Raw genomic sequence first — 12,395 nt, 5'->3', positions numbered from 1 at the left:
CAAACACTGACTCTCCAGAAAATCCGAGAATTCAACTATTAAACTTTTTGAATCAATCGGAATATATAACAATGAGGCCAGATACTAGATTAACATATCAAAATAATTAATATTTCTTCATACCAATAATAAGCTGTTGAAAATAGTATTAGAAAAAGTACCCCATTTATAGAGGCAAAGAAACTATGAAATACCAGAAAATACACCTTATAAAAAGTAACTCTGACATACACAATAAAATTGGGAACAGGCCTGGCATGGTGGCTCATGCCTGTAGTCCTAGCACTTTGGGAGGCTGAGGCAGATGGATCGCTTGAGCCCAGGAGTTTGAGACCAGCCTGGGCAACATGGCAAGACTCCATCTCTAGAAAAAACACAAAGACTAACCAGGCATGTGGCTCGCGCCTGTGGTCCCAACTACTTGTTGGGGCTGAGGCAGGAGGGAGGATCGCTTGAGCGTGGGAGGCTGAAGCTGCAGTGAACCGTGATCTGCGCCACTGTACTCTGATCTGGGTGACAGAGCAAGACCCTGTCTCTTAAATAAATAAATGAAAATACAATTAGGAACAAAAAGGAAGTTTAAAAATGAATATTTACGATGTTAACATATTCCAAGACTTAATATTGTAAAGATGCCAATTTATCCAAATTAAATTACAAATTTACTTAATTCTCAATCGAAAATCCCAGTATGGCGCTTTGCAGACGCTGCCGCCGAGGAAAGTCCTGTACTACTAGCCATGGTCAACCCTACCGTGTTCTTCGACATTGCCGTCGACGGCGAGCCCTTGGGCCGCGTCTCCTTCGAGCTGTTTGCAGACAAGTTTCCAAAGACAGCAGAAAATTTTTGTGCTCTGAGCACTGGAGAGAAAGGATTTGGTTATAAGGGTTCCTGCTTTCACAGAATTATTCCAGGGTTTATGTGTCAGGGTGGTGACTTCACACGCCATAATGGCACTGGTGGCAAGTCCATCCATCTATGGGGAGAAATTTGAAGATGAGAACTTCATCCTAAAGCATACAGGTCCTGGCATCTTGTCCATGGCAAATGCTGGACCCAACACAAATGGTTCCCAGTTTTTCATCTGCACTGCCAAGACTGAGTGGTTGGATGGCAAGCATGTGGTCTTTGGCAAAGTGAAAGAAGGCATGAATATTGTGGAGGCCATGGAGCACTTTGGGTCCAGGAATGGCAAGACCAGCAAGAAGATCACCATTGCTGACTGTGGACAACTCGAATAAGTTTAACTTGTGTTTTATCTTAACCACCAGACCATTCCTTCTGTAGCTCAGGAGAGCACCCCTCTACCCCATTTGCTCGCAGTATCCTAGAATCTTTGTGCTCTCGCTGCAGTTCCCTTTGGGTTCTATGTTTTCCTTGTTCTCTCCCATGCCTAGCTGGATTGCAGAGTTAAGTTTATGATTATGAAATAAAAACTAAGTAACAACAACAAAAAAAATCCCAGTATGATTTTTCAGGACCCTAAAACAAGATACATTTTATATCTTAGAAAGGCATTTATCATCTCATGTTAATGAAAATGTTCTACTGTACTTTCTCATACTTCCTGAAGGTTTGTAACATCTAGCTCACATTTTTACAGTTTTATATGATCATCATATAGTGAAAATACAAGCAGACAGGGAATATATTTTCAGCATGTTTAACAAAATTTTTAAGAAACCCTACAAATTTAGTAAGAAAAAAGACAGTTGAGATAATAGGAAAAAAAAGACAAAACATATAAAGAGAAAACTCACAAGAAGAAATATGAATAGCCAGATAATGTAAGCCCAAACTCACTTGTCATCAGAGAAATACAACTTAAATTAAAATAATGAGATGTCATTTTTGCCAATGAGTTAACTTAAAAATTTAAAAAGCAATAATATCAATGACTTTTTAGTATTTAGGATGATGTACACTGTACATGTTGGTAGAAGTGTAACATGACTTTTGGTGGAAGGTAGTTTTGCAATGTCTATCAAAATTTAAAGCATACATATATTTGAACCCGGTAGTTTTAGTACTAGGAGTATATCCTATTGAAATACACATATGCACAAGTTATTTATGTAGTAGGCTACCATGCTTTATTGTTTGTAGTTACTTAACTTTGGAAAGTAAACAAATGCCAAATAATTGGTAAAACTAAGTATATCATAATACTTCTACATTTACAGATGCAGAATCTATATGATACTATTTATATTATAGTAGATAATATGACTGTAAAAGAAGGAGGAGGGGGGGAGAAAGATTGAGGTAACTCTCCTGTTCTGACATGAAATGATCCAGAGACAGTTCATTGAATGAAATACGGCATAAAACTATTTACATTATGACCCAATGTTATTTAAAACAACATAACAAATATGTAGACATAAAAATATGGAAACACAGAAAGGGAGTTGACAGGATGAACACCTGGGAGGATATAGATATGAGGAGTGGTGGTAGAGTAGTTGAAGAATGATTTTCAGGTTTTATTCTATGTCTGTACGGTTTGAAAAGAGTAGTTTTTGAGTTTTACTCTGTATATATCTGTATAAGATTAGGAATATATTGAACTTCTGTTTCTGAAAATGATGAGTTTGGTTGTTTTTACCATTCCTTGAGTTAAAAACAATACAAAATGCTAGACAAAATAAAAACCTTCATAAAAGTTTTGGGGAGCCAGTAAGGTATAACATAATTACCAGGCCAGAATCTATGGGAAAATGAGAACATTGAAAATTAAGGTAGACACAAAGCTCTTAGAAACAAACTTACTTTTCCTGCTTTTACACACCATTCAACACTTCCGATGCCAGATACGTGAGGGGGTTTTCCCCACACACCAGCCTGGCAATTCAGCAGCAGACCTCAGCTGGGTGCCCTCTAATTCAATTTAATTCGGACACTGCCTACCTGGAGATAGTGTCAGATCCCACAGGTTGAAAGATCAGTCCCACAAGACAGCTCCTCCCCACCAAACCCAGCCTCCCTACATCACATGCCAGTTGCAAGCACAAGTTGTGACCTGTGCTTCTGCCTGATCAGCTATAAAGTGAGATTCTGACAACCCCCTTCTTGGGGAGGTTCTATTAGTTTGCTTAGAGTGGCTCACAGAACACAAGGAAACACTTTAGTTACATTTACCCAGTTATTATAAAGGATATGACAAAGGATACAGATGAACAGCCAGATGGAAAAAATGCATAGAGCAAGCCATGTGGGAAGGGGCACAGAGCTTCCATGCCCTCTCCAGGCATACCACACTTCAGGAACCTCCACGTGTTCATCTATCCAGAAGTTCTCTGAATCTTGTCCTTTTGGGTTTTTATGGAGACTTCATTATGTAGGCATGATAAATGAAATCATTGGCTATTGGTAATCAAGTCAATTTTCAGCTCCTCTCCCCTCCCCTGAGGTTGGCGATGGGGCTGAGGGTCCCACCCCTCTAATTATGCCTTGGCCTTTCCAGTGCCCAGCGCCCATCCTAAAGCTATCTTGCTCACACACCTCAGGTACCAGCCATCTCATTAGCATAAAAACATTCTCATTACTCCTGCAATTCCAAGGGTTTTAGGAACTTTTTGCCAGGAAATGGGAATGGAGAGAGTACAGGGATGGACAAAGACCAAATGTATATTTTATCATATCGTAGAGACTGTTTGATCCAGAGGCATTTCAAGGAAACATACATTTTTGTTCTGCTAGCCTAGAACAGTAGAAATGATGGAAATCAAAGCCCAGGGCTCCATCTAAAGTGGTAAATATAAATTGACATCTTCCTAAGATTAAAATGAAACCCCAGTGGCTATACCATCAGGTCAGAAATAAGCCTACCTCTTCTCCCCACTCAGGAATTTCCAAGGAAAGTTGCCTTGATATGAGCAGAAAAGAGGAAAGTTGTCCCTAAGCAAATGTAAACAAAAAGCAGTCCTCATATAGATGTACAGCCTGAATTCATAACACATAGCTAGTTTAAAATAATATAAAAGTTTAAATATCACTGTCTGTAAATATCTGGAAAAAGCAAATGTACCTCCTCTCTGGAAGAAGCTACTTTCACCTTGTCTGAAAGAATCCTCATGGCTAATTTTTAAGGGCAATTACCAGCATACAATGAAAATATAAATAACCAGTCACACAAGAAAATAAGACATTATGTAAAAGAACTGGAAGGAAAACACAGACTACAGAAGCAGATCCATGAATACTTTAAATATTGGTATTATCATGCATAGACTATAAAACGACTGTGCCTAGTATATGTCATGATATACAAGATAAGCTTGAAAATATCTGAAGAGAATAAGAAATTGTGAAAAATGATCTGGCAGACATGAAAGGAAACCAAAATAAATTATATAAATGAAAAATGTAATACACAAAGTTAAAATTTAATGAGGAGGTTTAACAGCTGACTAGACGCAGTTGAAAAGAGATCCATAAACTGAGAGACAGACTAGAAGAGATTTTCTGGAATGTAGTACAAAAAGGAAAGAAGATAGAGTATATGAGAAAGTGGCTACGAAATTTGGAGAATAAAGTGAGTTGGAAGGTTTAACATCTGACTGAAGTTTCAAAAAGACACAATGGAGAGCATAGAGTAGAGGCAATATTAAAACAGATAATGGCAAATATTGTTCAGAACTGATGAAATACACAAACCACACATTAAATAAGCCCAGCTAATCACAAAAAGGATAAATGAAAAGAAATCTACACCTAGTCACATCACAGTGAAACTACAGAATTCTAAATATAAGGTGAAAAGTTTTAAAAACAACCAGGAAAAGAGAGGTTACCTTGAAAAGAGTGGAGGTCAACAAACTGATTTCGTAACAGCAGCAGTGGAAGCCAGAAGATAGGATAATGAATGATGTGTTCAATGTACTGAAGGAAATTACCAACCTAGAATTCTATGCACAGCAAATATGTCTTTTAAGAATGAAGGTGAAATAAAGATATTTGAAACAAAATAATAAAAAACAAAATCTAAGAGAATTCCCATTAGTATTCTTACACTAAAAGAAATTATAAAGCTTATAATTAAGGCAGGACAGTGACCCCAGTTAGAAGGTCTGAGATGCAAGAAAAGCTAAGGAGCAAGGAAAGTACTAAATATGTTGGATAAGGCTAAATGAACATTGGCCATATAAATTAGGGGTACCCAATCTTTTGGTTTCCTTGGGCCACATTGGAAGAAGAATTTTCTTGGGCTACACGTAAAATACACTAACACTAATGACAGCAGATGAGCTAGAAAAAAAATCACAAAAAAAATCTCATAAGAAAGTTTACAAATTTATGTTGGGCCACATTCAAAGCCATCCTGGACCACATGTGGTGGCCCGTCAGCCACAGGTTGGACAAGGTTGTTAGAGATCAACAGTAATAACATTTTGTGGGGTTTAAAAATATAAAATTAAAATACACTGCAACAGTAGTATATGTAGCAGGAAGGAGTAAATGGAGATATTGTATTTTAGGACCTTGTATTATCTGGGATGGAGATAAATATAGCAATTAACTTTATATATTAGTGGGTTAATGTTGTTCGTGTTGTAATTTCTGTGGTAACCAAATAATAAGCAAATATATAGCTTCTAAATTAGTAAGGTAGGCAAAGAGAAAACGAAAAATAGAACATGTGGATTAAGCAGAAAGAAAAGAAAATGGTAGATTTAAACATAAATAGTGGTATATCAGCATGTATGTTCCTATCACTACCAGTACTGCTTAAAACAAGAAGCATTTATTTTTTTCTTTAAGTCTATAGGTCAGCTAGGTGGATCTTCTGCCTTCAGCTGGGGTCCTCATGTATTAGTAGTCACCTGTGGATTGGTAGGCAACTCTGCTGATCTAACCTTGGCTCTCTCACTTGTTTGAGGGTTGGCTGGCTGTAACCTGGTCTAGGAAGGCCTTAGCTGGGACAACCTGTCTCTGCTACACATGGTCTCTCATACTCCAGAAATCTGCCTGGGCAGAGGCAGGGTTCAAAGAAAAAGAAACATGCAAGGCCTCTTGAGTCCTATGCTAAGAACTGACATACCATCATTTAACCCACATTCTTTTGGTCAAATCAGATAACAGAGCAATACTTAAGGGGCCTGAGAGTAGGCCTTATGTAGCTGTAAAATCACATTGTAAAGGAAATGGATGCAAGGAAGCCATAATACAACCATCAATGTAATGAATCTATCTTAATGATAAAATGCAAATATACTAATTGTTCTGATTGAAATGCAAAGATTGGCCGGGCCTGGTGGCTCGTGCCTGTAATCCCAGCACTTTGGGAGACCAAGACAGGCAGATCACCTGAGGTCAGGAGTTCAAGACCAACCTGGCCAACATTGTGAAACCCCGTCTCTACTAAAAATACAAAAATTAGCCGGGTGTGGTGGAATGTGCCTGTAATCCCAGCTACTCAGGAGGCTGAGGCATGAGAATCACTTGAACCCAGGAGGCAGAGGTTGCAGTGAGCTGAGACCGTGCAGCTGCACCTCAGCCTGGGTGACAGAGCGAGACCCTATCTCCAAAAAAAACCAAAAAAATAAAATGCTAAGATTGTCAGACTGAATAAAAAAATGAAGTTCAACTACATGTTGTTTACAAGAGATACATCTGAAATATGTTTACATAAATGTTGAAAGCAAAAAAGTGAGAAAAGATAAACAACATAAATACTACCAAAATAAAAATGGAGTAGCTATTGAGGACTCAATAGACTTGAAAGTTGAAAGTAATACTAGAAATAAAAAGGATCATTTCAAAATGATGATAGGTTTGGTTCACTAGAAAACTATAGGAGATTTAAATTTGTATGCACTTATTAGCATAACCTTAAAAATGTATAATCCCAAAACTGACAGAACTACAAATCCACAATTACAATTAGTGGGAAGTTTTAATACATCTCTGAGTAATTAATAGAAAAAGGATATAAAATGCTTGAATAATGTGATAAATTTGACCTAATTACCACTTAGAGAACATTGCCCCCAGCAGCTACACATTCTTGTCAAGCATACATGGAACATTTAAAAAAATTGACCAAATACTATTCATAAAGCAAATGTCCAGAGATTGCAAAGAATTGAAATCACATGGAGCATGTTTTCTATTCAAAATGCAGTCATCTTTAACCTGACTACAAAATGATAACCAGGAAATTTCCATATATTTGAAAATTAAGAAACACATTTCTAAATAACCCACAGGTTAAAGATAATTTCATAATAGAAATCTGAGACTACCTTGAACTGAAATATAATAAAAATACCCATTTCGAAACTTGTGGGATCAAGTTAAAGTGGTGCTAAATGGAGACAACCTTGACATGGGTGTAGTAGGAAAGAATAAAAGCTGAAAATGAATGCGCTAGAACACTTATCTCACCAAGGTAGCAAAAAAGCAGCAAAATAATCCAGAAGAAAGTTAAAGAAAAAGAAATGATGTTAAAACAGTATTAATGTAAAGTTGATTATGTGAAAAGACTAATAAAAATGATATAAGATGTGTATAGGCATTACTTTTGTAATTTAAAGAAAATCAGTAAAGAAAGTAAATGGAAATAGGGGCCAAGATGGCAAATTAGCAGTAGCTGCGGTCGGAGACTCCCACTGAGAAGAACAAAATGGTGAGTGAATCCTGCACCGGCAACTGAGGTATCCAGGCCCTGTTATTGGGACTGACTGGGCATTTGGCATGACCCATGGAGAGAGAGGAAAAGCAGGGTGGTGCGATGGCCCACCTGAGAGCCACACAGGGCAAGGGGAGCTCCCACCCCCAGCAAAGGGAGGCAGTGAGTGATTGTGCTACCCTGCCTGGGAAACCACACTTTTTCCATGGATCTGTGCAACCCACAGATCAGGAGATCCCCCTCATGAGCCCATGCCACCAGGGCCTTGGATCTCAAGAATAGAGCTGTGCATATTCTCAGTGACCACTTGGCTGGATACTGCCTAAGGCTACCGAGTTCCTCAGGGGAGAGGCAGTCACCATCACTGAGGCTGCCTGCTACCTCCTTGGGACAGATGCCATCACTGCAGCTGCCTGCTGCCTAAGATGACTGAGCTCCCCAGGGGAAGGGCAGATGCCATCACTGCATCTGACTGCTGCCTAAGACCACTGAGCTCCCAGAGAGAGGGGTGGCAGCCATCACTGCAGTAACCCATCCTGCTTACTAGGTGGGGCCTCCCTGCAGGAATTTCAGCAACTCCAGCCAGGGGTTTAGGGACAGAACTCTGATCTCTCTGGGACTGAGCCCCTGAGGGGCAGCCATAGTCTCCACAGATCAGCAGACTTAGTCTTTCTCCTGCTGGCTCTGAGGTATCTGGGTAGTCCAGACAAGTGGGATTCCTCCCAGTGCAGTGCACCCCTTCCACTAAGGGACAGCCAGAGTGCTTTATTAAGCAGGTGCTGGATCTCATGCCTCCTGAGTGGGTGGGACTCCCCCCAGCAAGGGTTGCCAGATACCTTATACAGGAGCATTCCCAGTGGCATCATATTGGTGCCCCTCTAGGACAGAGGTCCCAGAGGAAGGAGCAGGCAGTCATCTTTACTGTTTTGCAACCTCCACTGATGACACTTCCAAGTGCAGGAGGGACCCAGGCAAATAGGGTCTGGAGTGGACCCCCACAAACCACAGTAGCCCTACAGAAGAGGGGCTGACTGTTGAAAGAAAGCAAACAAACAACAACAACAACAACAGCACAACAAAAAAGTCCCCATAAAAACCCCACCCAAAGGTTAGCAGCCTCAAAGATCGAAGCTGAATAAACTCACAAAGATGAAAAAGACTCAATGAAAAAAACACTGAAAACTCAAAAAACTAGAATGCCTCTCCTCCTCCAAATTATCCCAACACCTCTCCAGCAAGGACACAGAACTGGGTGGAAGGTGATATGGATGAATTGACAAAATAATGCAAAGAAGCCAAGAACCATGCTAAAAGATTGCAGGAGCTGTTAACCAGAATAACCAGTTTAGAGAGGAACATAAGAGGCCTGATGGAACTGAAAAAACACAAGAACTTCACAATGCAACCACAAGTATCAATAACTGAATATACCAAGCAGAGGAAAGAATTTCAGAGCTTGAAGACTGTCTTGCTGAAGTAAGACAGGCAGACAAGATTAGAGAAAAAAGAATGAAAAGGAATGAACAAAACCTCTGAGAACTAGGGGATTATGTAAAAAGACAAAACCTACAACTGACTGGGGAACCTGAAAGAGACAGGGAGAATGGAACCAAGTTGGAAAACATACTTCAGGATATCATCCAGGAGAACTTCCCCTACCTAACAAGACAGGCTAACATTCATATTCAGGAAATCCAGAGAACTCCAGTAAGATACTCCATGAGAAGATCAACCCCAAGACACATAATTAACAGATTCTCCAAGGTTGAAATGAAGAAAAAAATGTTAAGGGCAGCCAGAGAGAAGGGCCAGTCACCTACAAAGGGAAGCCTATCAGACTAACAGTGGACCTCTCAGCAGAAAGCCTATAAGCCAGAAGAGATTGGAGGAAAAGCCATTACCAGCCACTGCAAAAACACACTGAAGTACAAAGACCAATGACACTATGAAGCAACTACATCAACAAGTCTGCAAAATAACCTGCTAGCATCATGATGACAGGACCAAATTCACACATAACAATATTAACCTTAAATGGGCTAAATGCCCCAATTAAAAGACACAGAATGGCAAGCTGGATAAAGAGTCAAGACCCATCAGTGTGCTGTATTCGAGAGACCCATCTCACGTGCAAAGACACACAAAATAAAATAAAATGAAATAATAAAGGGATGGAGGAAAATTTACCAAGCAAATTGAAAGAGAAAAAAAAAAAAAAAAAGCAGGGGTTGCAATCCTAGTTTCTGACAAAATGGACTTTAAGCCAACACAGATCAAAAAAGACAGAGAAGGGCATTACATAATAGTAAATGGATCAATTCAACAAGAAGAGCTAACTATCCTAAATGTATATGCACCCAATACAGGAGCACCCAGATTCATGAAACAACTTCTTAGAGACCTACAAAGAGTCTTAGACTCCCACACAATAATAGTGGGAGACTTTAACACCCCACTGTCAACATTAGATCATTGAGACAGAAAATTAACAAGGATTTTCAGAACTTGAACTCAGCTCTGAATCAAGTGGACCTTATAGATCTACAGAACTCTCCACCCAAAAACAACAGAATATACATTCATCTCAGCACCACATGGTACTTACTCTAAAACTGATCACATAATTGGAAGTAAAACACTCCTCAGCAAATACAAAAGAACTGAAATCATAATAAGCTGTCTCTTGGACCACAGCTCAATCAAATTAGAACTCAGGATTAAGAAACTCACTCAAAACCACACAACTACATGGAAATGGAACAACCTGCTCCTGAATGACTTCTGGATAAATAATTAATTAAGGCAGAAACCAAGAAGTTATTTGAAACCGTTGAGAACAAAGAGTCAATATACCAGAATCTCTAGGACACAGCTAAAGTAGTGTTAAGAGGGAAATTTATAGCACTAAATGCCCACATCAAAAAGCTAAAAAGATCTCAAATCGACACCCTAACATCACGATTAAAAGAACTAGAGAAGCAAGAGCAAATAAACCCCAAAGCCAGCAGAAGACAAGAAATAACAAAGATCAGAGCAGAACTGAAGGAGATAGAGACATAAAAAACCCTTTAAAAAATCAATGAATCCAGGAGCTGTTTTTTTGGAAAAAATTAATAAAATAGACCTTTATCTAGACTAATAAAGAACAAAAGAGAGAAGAATGCAATAGACACAATAAAAAATGATAAAGTTGATATCACCATTGGCCCCACAGAAATACAACCAACCATCAGAGAATACTATAAATACCTCTATGCAAATAAACTAGAAAATCTAGAGGAAATGGATAATTCCTGGACACATACACCCTGCCAAGACTGAATTGGGAAGAAGTTGAATTCCTGAATAGACCAATAACAAGTTCTGAAATTGAGGCAATAATAAATAGCCTACTAATCAAAAAAAAGCCCAGGACCAGATGGATTTACAGCTGAATTCTACCAGAGATACAAAGAGGAGCTTTTATTCTGTACTTTTTTTTTTTTTTTTTTTTTACTTTAAGTTCTGGGATACATGTGCAGAACATGCAGGTTGTTACATAGGTATACATGTGCCATGATGGTTGGCTGCACCCACCAAACTGTCATCCAGGTTTTAAGCCCTGCATGCATTAGGCATTTGTCCTAATGCTCTCCCTCCCCTTGCCCCCACCCCCGACAGGCCCCAGTGTGTGATGTTCCCCCCCTGTGTCCTAGTGTTCTCATTTTTCAACTCCCACCTATGAGTGAGAACATGAAGTGTTTGGTTTTCTGCTTCTCTGTTGGTTTGCTGAGAATGATGGCTTCCAGCTTCATCCGTGTCCCTGCAAAGGACATGAATTCATTCTTTTTTATGGCTGCATAGTATTCCATGGTGTATATGTGCCACATTTTTTTATTCAGTCTATCGCTGATGGGCATTTGGGTTGGTTCCAAGTCTTTGCTATTATAAACAGTGCTGCAATAAACATACATGTGCATGTGTCTTTATAGTAGAATGATTTATAATCCTTTGGGTATATACCCAGTAATGGGATTGCTGGGTCAAATGGTATTGCTGGTTCTAGATCCTTGAGGAATCACCACACTGTCTCCCACAATGGTTGAACTAATTTACACTCCCACCAACAGTGTGAAAGAACTCCTATTTCTCCCCAGCTTCACCAGCATCGGCTGTTTCTTGACTTTTTTTTTTGTAGAAATAAAAATATTTATTATGCTTTCTAAAATAAAGATATTTAAGATTTGATTGTATTTTAACTTTCCATTTTCATTTTTTTCATTTGAAAGAGAATTAATAAATTTAAGGCACCTTTTACTAAAATTACTATTACTTTTTTTTTTTCACTTTTCTAAGAATTCTTTTTTTTTTCTTTTTTTTTATTATTATACTTTAAGTTCTAGGGTACATGTGCACAAGGTGCAGGTTTGTTACATATGTATACATGTGCCGTGTTGGTATGCTGCACCCATTAACTCGTCATTTACATTAGGTATATCTCCTAATGCTATCCCTCCCCCTCCCCCCTCCCTACAATAGGACCCGATGTGTGATGTTCTCCTTCCTGTGTCCAAGTGATCTCATTGTTCAATTCCCACCTATGAGTGAGAACATATGGTATTTGGTTTTCTGTTCTTGCGATAGTTTGCTGAGAATGATGGTTTCCAGCTACATCCATGTTCCTACAAAGGACAGGAACTCATCCTTTTTTATGGCTGCATAGTATTCCATGATGTATATGTGCCACATTTTCTTAATTCAGTCTGTCACTGATGGACATTT

The 12,395-nt window shown here is 38.9% G+C and overlaps 1 protein-coding gene and 1 pseudogene across 7 annotated transcripts in view; both read left to right on the top strand.

The window, feature by feature from the left end:
- The window catches only part of LRRC49 (leucine rich repeat containing 49), a 161,362-nt gene that overhangs the window by 123,586 nt on the left and 25,381 nt on the right, over positions 1 to 12,395 (top strand). The gene's annotated exons all lie outside the window — the stretch shown is intronic.
- Positions 516 to 1,460, top strand: LOC108586757 (annotated as a pseudogene). The gene has a single exon (XR_001904441.3). The product of XR_001904441.3 is annotated as a peptidyl-prolyl cis-trans isomerase A pseudogene (transcript).

Source organism: Papio anubis, chromosome 7 (assembly GCF_008728515.1).
Source record: "Papio anubis isolate 15944 chromosome 7, Panubis1.0, whole genome shotgun sequence".
In the NCBI taxonomy this organism is placed as follows: domain Eukaryota; kingdom Metazoa; phylum Chordata; class Mammalia; order Primates; family Cercopithecidae; genus Papio; species Papio anubis.
This window is presented reverse-complemented; position numbering and strand designations above follow the sequence as displayed.